Source organism: Oxyura jamaicensis, chromosome 7 (assembly GCF_011077185.1).
Source record: "Oxyura jamaicensis isolate SHBP4307 breed ruddy duck chromosome 7, BPBGC_Ojam_1.0, whole genome shotgun sequence".
Taxonomy (NCBI): domain Eukaryota; kingdom Metazoa; phylum Chordata; class Aves; order Anseriformes; family Anatidae; genus Oxyura; species Oxyura jamaicensis.
The window spans coordinates 17,708,977-17,722,355 of record NC_048899.1 but is presented as its reverse complement, the minus strand read 5'-3'; the positions used below and the strand labels follow the sequence as shown (position 1 = coordinate 17,722,355).

At 42.5% G+C, this 13,379-nt stretch overlaps 1 long non-coding RNA gene across 2 annotated transcripts; it reads right to left on the bottom strand.

Moving 5' to 3' along the window:
- Positions 1 to 3,891: 3,891 nt before the first annotated feature.
- LOC118170042 lies at positions 3,892 to 12,280 on the bottom strand. Of its 2 annotated transcripts, none has more exons than XR_004752455.1 (5): positions 12,154 to 12,280; positions 11,385 to 11,580; positions 5,524 to 5,634; positions 5,001 to 5,124; positions 3,892 to 3,960 (listed from the first exon to the last, which is right to left on the bottom strand). It is a non-coding gene; the product is annotated as an uncharacterized LOC118170042 (long non-coding RNA). The 2 variants fall into 2 exon arrangements; XR_004752456.1 differs by lacking the exon at positions 12,154 to 12,280 and adding an exon at positions 11,995 to 12,104.
- Between the last annotated feature and the right edge of the window lie 1,099 nt (positions 12,281 to 13,379).

Genomic DNA, 13,379 nt, shown 5'->3' with positions numbered 1-13,379 from the left:
AAGGAGATTGAGTCACTCAGTTGTATCGTACACTTGCTTTAAACTTCTGGTTGTGCTTAACACCTTTGACCCCCTTTGTCCAATGTCACAGGGGAAAAGCCACGGACTGTCATGCTGGACAATTGCTGCTGTCCTGGTTTTGAGCACTTCTCAAGATGTGACCCACCTGTTCAACCATTTTAGGACTGCACCCATCATGATTATTACATCTGCTGCATTTTTCCAGTACTTAGTATGGTCTGAGACAGAGCACAAAATACCCACATCACCCATATGATGTGTAATTTAAGTGTGAATCAGAAAATGCAGCAAATGTGCCAGTGCTGGTTTACTCAAAGTGAGGTACCACTGTGTTCCATTTTAACACAGCAGCACATCACACATCTTTGTCCCAACTGCTCTCCCACTACAAGTGTGGAAAATGCAACTGGCTTCTGCTGCCAAAGAGGAAAGGATCGTATGTTTTTGACAACATTATAATAGGGTTTTGTCTGTCCAGCTATGGGAGAATGCGTGGCTATTAACACTTAACCAGAAAGATAAAGGACTGTATTTTGTTTCTTCATCCAGTCACTGCTTACCAAAAGCAATAACAATTACAACAAAGTCCCAGCACAAATCCTACTCTAAATAGTAGGTGGAGAGACTGAACTTGTGGACAAACTCAATAATTACTTCAATGGTTTTTCGAGGAGAAGGGCAATAGAAAAATTGTACTCTTTTGTTACATTCATTCCTATTCTTTTATAGTCAACAGTTAATAAAGAGAGAAGCACGTGTGCTAATTAGTTTTAAGTGAAAAAGAATAGGAACCTTCCCCTGCTGAGGAGCCAAGAAATATTTAAATGGTGAGTCTCACTTGGATTTGCAACTGGGGAAACTTTTGCAATAGTCTTTGCAAGGACACAACCAGGACTCTCTGCCCCTGAGAGTTTTGAGAAGTGGGAGCATTAATGAAATCAGAACCTCATTTTTACTAACAACTAAGTTATTCAGAAGCCTGAAACACATCCATTAACTTGCCTCAGACTGGTGGATCAGAGGATGGAAGAACCTTGTTACAGCTTTGATCAGGAAGACTCCACTCCCGACTTTCTCTTCTGGGATCAGGATCCCAACACTGAGCTCCGACTGGATGACCTCCTACTGGACTGCCCCTCCCTGGAGGACCCTTCGTGCCCTTGGCCCTCTCATACCTACCCACCCTTAGCCCCTATTGGCCCACCCATGCCACCGAGTGCGGCAGCCGGAGCTGCGGGGGGTGCTGAAGCGGACAGCTCCCGGCCTCCCCCCTCCAGCCTCCACCGCCATGCAGCAAACATCCGTGAGAGGAAGAGGATGCTCAACATCAATTCGGCCTTCGACGAGCTCAGGTGCCACGTTCCAACTTTTCCCTACGAGAAGCGCCTCTCCAAGATTGACACACTCCGCTTGGCCATCGCCTACATCGCTCTCCTTCGGGAGATCCTGCTATCTGGATGTGATCCCAAATCCTATGTAGAGGGGTGCCTTAGGAACGGTGTGCAAAGCCACCACCAGGCAACCTGGAATACAAGTGGTGAGAGAACAAATTATTTTATTTTCAGGGATCATGGCAATTCTTTGGGTTGCCAGTGGGAGTGAATCAAATAGCTTTTGAACACTGCTTGTCATATTCAAATGGCTCTGATGATGTACAGCTTACCTTCAAAAGAGTGTAGGTAAATAGATGTTGTGATTAAAAAAAAATATATATATATATATCCAAACTTTGCCTCTAACTCTCATTTAAGGATCTTTTCCTTAAAAGTGAACTTGCTAAGCTCATGGGAATGGTTCCTTTTTCAAACCAGACTGAAGATTTTGTTTATTCTCAGAATACATTTTTAGACTTGCTGTTGTTCTCTGCAGAGCTGTTCTTTTATAATGTCACCTTATGGAACATCTAGATATTTTCTTTAATTTCTTTAGAGGTTTTCTTTAGCTCATACCTGACTGAGAAAACACATGGCTTTGAGCATAAACAGAATCTAATTTATTAAAATACATATGTTCAAGTAATCAAGGGTTTCTCTGAGATACAGTGTTGCAGTTAAACACTGAGAAGCTACATGAGAATGTGCACTCTAATTTCAGATTTGTTTTGAAGTATAAGGGAGTGAATGTCTATATGCAATTTATATTCTTACATAATTATTTATATATTAAAGTGAAGGACTGGTACTCTGTTCTCTATTTAGCTTGTAATTAATCCCAGTTAACAAGGATTTGAACTTTGTGCTTGCTTCCACCAGATTATGTCACTTCACCAGTACACTATGTAGTGAAGATGGGAAATTGCCCAAGTGCCCAAGTATCAAGGGACCTCAAGTCTTGGTGTGGAAGCAACAGGTCTTTAAAAGCCTTGGGTTACTTAGCAGTGCAGGGAGGAGCAGAGGGGGATTTTCAGTAGTTCTTGGCACTTTACATTATAAGGTAATTAACCTTTCTAACTCCGTCCCTTTGCAGTTTAATTTTCTTTGGATTTTGTCACTTTTTGGAATTGGGCCTTGAAGCATATTAGCCTTCAAAAAGTGTAGCATATTTAGGGGAAAGTCATTGCAAAAGAAAAATCCCCTTTCATTACACGGGGAAATGTCAAAGGGACACAACCTGAATGGAAAAAACAGGAAAAGTTAATTTAGTCTTTTCTCTTTCCCTACTAATTTCCATTAGCTACATGTCTGGGAAAATAAATCCTGATATACCACTGATCACAACTCTCTTGAGTGCTGAGAACTTTTGTATTTTATTTTACAGCTGCATCCACCTCTAATAGATAAACAAGTTGTTTTAAAATAACACAAATGCCTCTCATAGTTATCACGTCTTTGTCAGGCTTTTAGTTAACTAACGTTTCTGAAAAGTTCCACTGGGAAACATCTCAATGAATGAAGCTGCTTTTCTGGAGTGACTGAATAGGTGACTTGTTAAATTCTAATTTAAATGTTTTTAAATTAATGTGGTATGCTCTTACTTTGTTTTTCCTTTCTTCCTTCTATTCTGTGTAGATCTGACAGCCCGCCTGTCTTGGGTAAAGTGGGATTAAGAACTACCCAAAAGAGAGATCTCTGAAGGCAGTGTATTGCTAATCTGATGACCTGACTTCTGGGTACCGGCTGTTAAATTCTCAGTACTGCAAGCAAAAGCATGGCACTTACAACTTCACTGATTGTCACAGATCACTTTCTTTCTGCATGTCCAGCATCCAGACTCTCATGGAGTTAATTTGTTGTTGTTTAGAGCCTTCTGCTTCTCTTTCTTCTGGTTTCTCACACACTTATGTACTACTGTTGTATGAAAGTGAAAAAAAAAAACAACACACACACACAAAACAAACAAACAAACAAACAAAACAACCAACCAAATCAACAAAGAAACAACCATTAAAAATTAGTGTCATTACAATCATAACAACATTTGAGATTGCTGTTCTATTGAGTGAGAGCAATGTCCAAACCACATTTCCAGTACATGGGAAAACTTATCCCTGATCATAAGAATAAACTAAGCACCATTCACTTTAACCTTTTGTTTGGCTTAAGATGTCCAGGGCGATAAGTGTAAAAGTTGCCAGTGATGTAGAGCACAGAGAACATGAAAGGCAAGCTTTCCAGGAGGTGAGAGACAGAATTTCTCTCCAAAGCTTCTCATGCCTACCTCCTTATATGACAACTTTGGGAGGTCTGAGTTCAAACAATTTTGGCTACAAATAGCCAATGACTGCTACCACTTGGGAACCATCTTCTCTCTGCTCCACACACATAAAATTCATCCTGATTGCTCACACAAAGACAGCAGCTATCTTTCGGCATTTTTCAGAAAACCACTTCTCCCTTCTGATTTGTGATTTTTTAAGGATGTGCCAGCTACCTGATGTTGCTCCAGGAACAAGCAGGAAGGCTCACTAAAAGCTTCCAACACAAAATGTGCCCCACTTTCCTGTTGAAACAAAACAGAGAGGCAAAGCAATGTGTTCACACTTGGCAAGTGATTACCAAACATTGTTTCCACAGAATAGCTGTCCTATTCTGCACCCCGTGGTAATAATTAAGCTTTTCATATTAGCAAAAATAAAACCATGAAGAAAAGGCTGTAGCTGTTTCTCCATTTTCAGTGATAACTCTCTCATACTACCTTAGTGTGCTCTAAAGCTAACATCATGCTCATCTGTTGAATACATTTTTCCTGTCCCTCCTACATTGTAAAGGCTCTGAATCAATTTCTCAGTGAAGAAGAGCCATTGTACATTGTGCATCTTGTACACTGCACTTCTGTAGTGCCCTGATAGTGCACTCTGAGGTATGAAACCACTCTGCCTTAACGTACTTCACTGTGGTATTTCTTAACAAGTGCAATGCTAGATCTAGATAAAATGAACGTACTTATTTTAACATACTGATTAGTTCTTCTTGTAGCCATCACCTTTACAAAGCAAAATTATATCAGAAAGTGTGGCTTTGCTCTGGCTGAACTCTGATAGTTTTGGGGAGAAGGAAAGATAGAGAGAGGCCTTTGAGGGGAATACTGGAAAGAACCTTTTTACCTTCTCAATTTTTCCATTAAAACAAAAGGAGCAATTTAATCTCAGATGCAACAAGATATTTCAGCTGACTCAGAAAAAAAGAAAACACTTCATCTCAAACTTTTGACTTTCTTTGCTTTTTCACCCACTTATGACATTGGGATGATTTTTACAGGAGTTGGTGCCTGAAAAAACACACTGTTCTTTGAGGGCCCCCATGCAAGACCAGTGGGGCAAATGATGGGCATAGGAGCTCTCCTCACTGCCCTCCTCCTAGCCTACAAATCCTTGATGTTAACCTCTGTACTTATGTTAAAAGGGCAGGAAGCCAATACAACCTAGGGTTGCCTGTCAGGGATACTGAAGCATGAGGCTGGTTGTTTATTTATTTATTTATTTTCTAGGAAAGTATATGTGATGGCCCCCAGAGCAGGCCACTGATCTCCCTCCTTCTCACCTGCTCTGGCAATGCTGAGCCTCTGGGGACACAAATGTCTCTGAAGGTGACACGATGTCACAGGTTAAGTGGTCAGTGATAGCCTGGTCCTTGTGTAGAGGATCCCCAAGAACCTGCCTGGGACCTAAAGGAAATGAGACAGGCCAAGTCTTCACCAGGATGTGTATTTCTCTGAGATCCTTACTGATGGTAACAGAGACCTGATACTCATCTATCCCAGATGCTTTCAGGCAGCACTGCTGGGGACCCCACTGGTCACCCATTATAGCCAGCACGTTGTAGTAACCACCTCTCTAGCACTGTTGTGGCTAGAGGTGGAATAGACTCCAAATGGGAATTCACCCACTGTGCAAGGTCCTTCACACCAAGCTTAATTTGGGTCTCCAACATCCCTGGCTCCCATTTTAATGGTATTGCAGACTGAACTCTCGGTGCTGCTTTCTTAGTGCTGTGCCACTTGGAGATCTGTAGTGCTTACAAGATAATAGTGCCATGCTATGAAACAAACATTTTCTGTAGTCACGTAGTGCAAGCAAAAGTTTGCTTGTTTGCCCTTGGCTCCAGCCTAGAAAACTTGGTTAATCGCTCTTCAGAAGCAAGCTGGTGGGTACAGCAGCATCAGGAAAACACAATCCTATAAAGGTGATCAGGCAATTTATCAGGTTTGTGATCTGCTTGCTGTGGAAGGACAACTAATCTGGAGACAGTAGGAAGAACTGCCCTGGAACAGAATGATTTTTCTCAGCATGGGGACTCCAGCTAAGGAAGGCTTTAGCTCTACGTGTCAGCTGAAGCTGAAGCCCTCCCCTGACACGCATACTCCCACCCTGATGCCCCATGCTCAAGCAGCTAGGAACAACAAAAATAACAGCAGAGTTTCCTGCAGCACAGCCCCATCAACAACACCATTGAGCTCCTGCAGGACGTGCCAGTCCTTTGAGTGCAGCTGGGCTGTGGTCTGCATGCTGGCAGGCTCCGAGGAACACCACGCTACAGAGGCACTCCCACCTATCACTGCCACTGTCAAGGAATCCTTGCACAGAGCATGACTTTGAGGAAGAGGCTGCTGGAATTTGATGATGACTCTAAGCTTGGAAAAACCGTGGCCAATAAATCCCGAGGCAGGATATGTAAAGACGGGGGTTTGGGTTGAAGTCAAAACCAGAAATAAAAATGTTCCTTTTGGGAGTTAAAACTCCAATCCTGGGCTCTTGAGCCAGTAAGTAGGAGTCAATACATTTATTGCCACCACTAAAACTGATGAAGCTGTTTCTCTTCATGCACACTCTGGTTTGACACCCATATCACTCCATGGCCTTCAGTGCAGCCACATTTGATTTATGCTGGATGGAGGAGACAGTCTATCTCTGCCCACCTTGAGCTATCCAGAGTGTGGCAGGCTTTTATATATGACACATCAGCTGAAGGATGGTTCTTGGGTAATGCCTTGTTAGATCAGATGGATGCAAGCAACTGCTAAACGCATTGTGCCATCAGACCAGCCTCAGATATGTCACTGATTCAGCTGATTCCATTTATATGAGATAGTTAAAAGAAAATGAGAGGGCTGGAGCACCTCTCCTACAAAGACAGGCTGAGAAATTTGGGTTAGCCTAGAGAAGAGAAGGCTCTGAGGAGAGCTTATAGCAGACTTTCAGCTAAAAGGGATCTACAGTAAAGATGAGGAGGGACTCTTTATCAGGGGGTGTAGTGATAGGACGAGAGGTAATGACTTTAAATCAAAAGAGGGCAGGTTTAGATAAGGAGGGCCCAGAATCAACTGACTAGTCAGCCTCACCTTGGTGCCCAGTAAGATCACTAAATGGATCCTCCTGGAAGGCATGTCAAAGCATATGGAAGACATGGAGGTGATTAGAGACAGCCGACATGGCTTCACCAAGGGAAAATTGTTCCTGACAATCTAGGGGCCTTCCAAAATGGATTGACTGCATCAGTGGACCAGGGAAGAGCTGCTGTTTTCATCTACCTAGACTTTTGTAACGCCTTTGATACAGTCCTCCACAGCATTCTTGCCTCAAAATTAGAGGCATGCATTTGAGGACTGTTTGATGGATGAGGAATTGGCTGGATGGCAGCATCCAAATAACTACAGTCAGAGGCTCAACATCCAAGAAGAAGCCAGTAGCAAGTGGTGTCCCTCAAGGGACGAAATACTATTTAATATCTTCAAGAGTGACATAGACAGTGGGATTGAGTGCATCCTCAGTGAGTTTGCTGATTGCACCAAGCTGAGTGGTACAATAGTACACTAGAAAGAAGGAGAGACAATCAGGGAGACCTTGCTGGGTTTGAGGAATGAAGTTCAAGGCCATGTGCATGGTCCTAGACCTCTGGTAGAGGAATCCTTAGTACCAATCTAGATATAGAGTAGAGTGGCGCAGCAGAAGCATGCTGGGTCAATAACCCAGAAGCTGATGGATTGAAGCCATCCTCTGCTAAAATTGTTTGGGCCCCCCCCCCCCGTTTTTTTTTTTGCATGTGATAATCTTTGAGTTTTTTTTTTTCCAACATAAATTATTTCATAAATTGGCTGAGAGCAGCTCTGCAGAGAAGGACTTGTGGGTACTGGTGCATGAAAAATTGGATATGAGCCAGTGCTGTGTGCTTGCAGTCCAGAAAGCCGATAGCGTCCTGGGCTGCACCCACACAAGTGCAGGCAGCAGGGGGATGGATTCTCCCCTTCTGCTCTGTGAGACCCCCCCTGCAGCACCGCTCTCAGCTCCGGGCCCCAGCACCAGCAGGACGTGGGGCTGTGGGAGCAGGGCCAGAGGAGGCCACAAGGATGGCCAAAGGCTGGAGCACCTCTCCTACAAAGCCAGGCTGAGGGAGCTGGGGGAGGTCAGCCTGGGCAGAAGAAGGCTTCGGGGAGACCTTCCAGTGGACATTCAATGCTTTAAGGAGTCTTACAAGAAGGATTGAGAGGAACTTCTCACAAGTGTTGTAGTGGAAAGACAAGGGGCAATTGTTTTAAACTGAAAGAAATTAGGTTTAGATTGTATATAAGGATGAAATTTTTCACAGTGAGGGTGGTGAAGCACTGGTACAAGTTACCCAAAGAAGCTGTGGGCGCCCCATCACTGGAAGCATTCAAAGTGAGCTTGGGTGGTGCTCTGAGCAACCTACCCTAGTGAAAGATGTCTCTGCCCATGGCAGAGGGGCTGGACTAGATCTTTAAAGGTCCCTTCCAACTCAAACCATTCAACCATCCTACAATCAAAATGCTCTGTGAAGTCCCCTTATGACAGTCCAACATCTTGCTTTCCTTTCTCAACTGGGTACCCCCAATAAATCTATGCACAGAGACCCAGGATATTGCCATAGGGGTTATAGGCACACCCTGAGCTTCAGGAAGAGTCCCAGGCCATATCAGTTCCTTTTGTGGAAACAAAGTGCAATTACAATCACTGTGCCTAATTTTAGACAATTCCCGCTCCCACCCAATCTGTTTGGGTATGTCCATGTGCATTTGACCAGGGAGGCACCAGAGCCAAAGGGGTTCAAGTCTCAAAGATAACTTCTTGCCACACGAGGGAAAAGGGGAAATAATATCAGACTGCATTTTGCACTAGCGTTCTGATACCGTGTGCTGGGAGGTGTTCGAGCAGAGGGAAATCCAGCTGCAGGCACTGCCCTCTCGTGGTACAGGCTTAAAATCTTGTGTTTCCAGGAGAAGCAGACGACGGTTCCTGCGAGCATCCCTGCTGCAGCTCAGCAGGGAACAGAAAAACACAGAGAGACAAGTGCATGCAAAGCTATTTATCTCTGAAGTTAGACTATGCTTTATACTTCACTTCAACCAAACCCCATGTGTTTTCTATTTTGGTGCCATTTATATGCATCTTTTCTGCCATCTCCCGAGTTCCTTGTTCGCACACCTTGCAGAGAGAAAGAGCCTAAAATGTTATTCAGCTTCATAATGCAGTGTCTGAGTGCTGATAAATATTGGCGTACTACTCTGGGGATGTAAGATGACATGAGCTGGCACACAAAACTCACAAATTGAGCATCCTCTGGTGTTGTATATCCCTGGCAAGCAGCATGTCATTCCCTGTGCACCCTGTTCCCATCCTGGAGGCTGCCTGTGCTGCAGCAAGACTCCTATTCCAGCCTTGCTAATGGCTAAGACATCTCCTCAGAAACACTTTCCAAAAATAATCAAGCTGGGGCAGACACTGAGCACGGAAAAGTTTAGCCCAGACATTTCTCACTATACACAAGTGAAAATAGAGCAAAATAACATGAAGGACAATAACAGGTTGGGCTTCTTGGAGTGCACACAAGTGCAGGTGTACATATCCCTATCTCTTAGGGATGTAGGAAAGGAGAATTGGGAGTAATAAAAATTAATGTACAGAGATCAGTAATTACTATCAATCACAAAACAACACCAGCCTGATGGTCTCTCCCTCATGGAGACGTTCTCATAGCATTTCAGTGCCCCGCAGGTTTTCTCTCACCAGCCACTCCAGCAACAAGTAACTCTCACAGATGAAGCTTATCAAAAAAACATTTCTTAGATTGGAATGAGATTTAAGCTGTGATTTCCGAAGAGAGACTTCTGCTAAATTGCCACAAAGCTCCTCAGAGGGGAACCTGATCCCGATACCCTCTATGCTGAGCTGCACGCAGGCATGCACACACACACACATCCTGTTTGAGCGTGCAAGAGAGATTTCCCAAGCTAACATTTATGCAGTTCTCTGGAGGACAATAAAGTTATATGAACTGTAGCCACAATTATTGGATGTTATAGCACTAGACCCGGCCAGTGAGCTAATCTGAGACCTGGTTTTCAACAAACATCAAATTCTCTCGTTATTCAGATACCTGTATTTCAGCCCCGTGATTCCCAAGGTTTTTGCTTTACTTGTTGCTCAACACACCCCCCCTACTGCAAGTGCTTCTCTCCTCATGCTGGCTAAATCACATCAGCTACTTCTAATACCACACTAATTTCCCTCATCCAGTATTTTCCTCCTTCTGTGGAGGTGCAAAGCAACCTACCTAGAAGTCACCACTGTATTTAAGAGCCTCAGGTGGTACAGCAACACGAGCTTGCAGCAGCAAGGTAAATGTGATTCAGACTTTCCCAGCTAATGGGAACCTTTGCCCAGACTTTGCCCGCCTAGCAGGCTGGTTTGCAGCATTTTCACAATCCCATTCTAACAGGCCAGGAAAATTAGTGAAATGCATGCTTAAATGTATGCGCGTGCTTAAGCTGAGCTGGCTTCAGTGGGGTGACTGTGCCATGAGAAAGGAGAGTTTGATGGATTGACACCTTATACTGAGTAGCTTATCAATTTTCCCTTCAGCTATTGAAATACATGCCACACTCTTAAATCAACCATTTCCAGGAAGGTAATTCCAGACTATCAATAAGTTTCCAACTGGCACTATCCAACTCTCCTTCCGTCACCAGGGCTAGGATTTCTGCAGCATAATGACAGTACAAAAAACTTGAGGCTTAGAAATATTACACTGCCCTAGCAGAATGATGGATCTGCTTCCAGGGGGGAAAAATCCTCTAACCAAACAAAAACCAGAAAAGGTCTTTCAATAACTTTATTTTCCTTTTCCACATTATATTCTTCTACTGACTCTTACATCTTCATGAACTGATCCCAGCACAGCTCTTCAACAGCCAAGTTATTCTCGATGGGGTAAAACATCAGCAAAACACGCGACTCTGAGCCAACACTGAAACTGAACTGCTTCACAAAATGAAAGTAATATGCGATGGGTATCTTCCCGGCGAATTGAATTAATAATGTTAAAATCAATAGTAACTTAACAATCCTATAAAACTGTGAAATTTAATCAGTGGAAGAATCTGGAAAACCCTTTAAAGTTTTGCTGATTAAAAAAAAAAACTTAGAAATTAGTAATGTTCAAGGTATCTTAAATACAGTAAAGAAGGAACTGTGCCCTAACAAAATAATTTGATCTTGGAACATTCAAGTGAAACATGCAGTAATCAAAATAACCAAGGTGAAAATATTAAAATGTGTTATCCTTACCTACTGAGAAAGCTCATAAAATTAAACACTACCTAAAGAAAAGTCCTGTGCCTTCTCTTCTAAAAGAAATTAACAAAAATATTAAGAAGTGAGACCAAATTCCTAATTAATATAAATACTTATCTTTTCAGATTAATAAGTAGCAGTTAGAAAATTACATTAAAAACTACTCGGGGAATTTGTTTTAGTTCTTCACACTAGCACATGAATGCAAAATCAGTATGTTTTTATAGTGCCCTAAGCTGCTTAAATAAATTTTAAACCCTGAATAATCAGTGATAGAAGTGATTCTTGGGTTACTTGAACTCTTTTTCCCCCTTTTCTTTCTCTTTCTAATTTCTGTTACCTTGCTACTTATTGCTAGCTCAAGTTCACAGCTGCAGGGAAAACATTTTTCCTGCTTTGTGAGCAGATCAGCTTGAATCCAGGAGGGAATTTCATGGTTGTGGCTGTCTCCCTGCCTCCAGAGTTGAGGAGAAAGCTCTCTAACCTTCTTTCAGTAAAAACTGTGGTAGAATGGTTCAGCATATTTGAATCCTAAACTAAAAAGAAAAGCAACAATGAAAAAAACATTTCATAAACTCAAACAGATGCCTTAGAAGAGCAAATATCTTGTTCCTCTTTAATTAAAAGGTATAGCAAATAAAAACCTGGTTTTAATTAAACAGCAGGAATATAAGATGTTATCTCTCCCAACCATTCTGCTGCACTGAGTTAACTTTTCCCTGTATTTGTCAAAATCCACTGTATATCACCCTAAACTGAGCAGCAAGAAAACTTAGTTTTATGAGAGACAAGAAGACAGCAGCTCCTGACCAGGCATAAACCAGCAGTTTGCGCTGGTTCAGGCAAACACCAAAATAGATTCTTTCGGAGTCAGTTGATGCTGACCACCATGCCCAGAGCGGATCCTAATGCAAACATACACACACTCACAAATAAGCAGTTTTACCCACACTGAGGAAGACGGGGAGCTTAACTGTAGTATTTAATCACTTTCTCTCAGCCTCTCTTTCCAGATTGCAGATTTTCAGCTGCTTGGTGCTCTGTGGCAAAGGCAGAGTATGCATTTCACAGCAGTGTGGGAACCCCCCCCAAAAAAACAAATCCTTCACCCCAAATCCCTCCTCGCTCAGCCACCGCACACCCATGCCTGACAAAAGAGTTTTGCGTGAGCTCTCCTGTGAGTAGGGGGTGGGTTCCGGCTTTTCCCAGCAGCTTGGAAAGCCCAGCCAGGGCCAATCCAGCTTGTAAAATAGTGCAGGTGTGTTTACTGTAATCATCTTTCACTAAAAAGAAACAGGTTCGGGGGGAGGGTTTAAGGGTAATTAGCATGAGCTATACTCCTGACTTTAATCACTACCTTGCTGGTTAATATAATCAAGAAGGTAAACAAACAAGGATTAACTCAATTAAGTTTAAAAAAATAATATATATTCTGCTGGGAAAGCTGGAAATGAATTTTGTTTTGTTATATTTCTAGAGATCATCATTACATTTCTATATTACAAGTTATTTTTAACATAAAAATGCCTGTCTTGGAGAATACCTCTCCTCTCTCTGCTTCCTCTAAGGAAGAAGTAAAGGAATACCCTTTATTTTTATTTCACATTCAGTATAACAACAACACTTTGCACTTTACAGCATCTCTTGCTAGAAGATAATCAAGCACTTTAAAATATGTTACGATCCATCAAATGAAAGATAGCTTTGTAGTGACACACCTGCCACTCTGCTAATTCATCCAAAATGATATTTCAGATATAAATACTGATCTTAGTACCAGAGTCAAAGTCCCCGAGTGCTCAGGTCAGTATATTGCTGTGGTTACTGTGGCCGGACCCGCTTGTTTGTCATGCGAGAAAATATGTTGAAACCGCAACTAAGTTTTGGTTCTGAGTGGACATGGGATGAGATATTTTTGCAAATGAGTTTTGTCATGACATAGGAATCATACCCCTCCAAAATAAGCATTTATTTCATGTGGAAAGCTCAGTTTAAACTGTGCCTAAATATAGGAAATGCTCCTATCAGCAGAGGTAGATCCATAACGCATTAATACACGGCTCAGGGACTGCGGTGACTCTGAAGCTTCACATTCGTGTAGATAAATACAGATGTGGATATAAGCCTGTTTGGATGTGTATATATTATCTATCTCATTGCAGAGACAACAATTAGCTAATACACTCTCCCTCACTCCAACAGACTTTCTCCCCTCTTTCCTACTTCTACTGTAAAACAGCCCTTGGGATCATCCATGGATATGTTTTATAAAAAGCCGCCAGCTCTCTCTGCAGAGGGAAAGCCAGCCCTACGACGTGTTTATTGATACAGGACG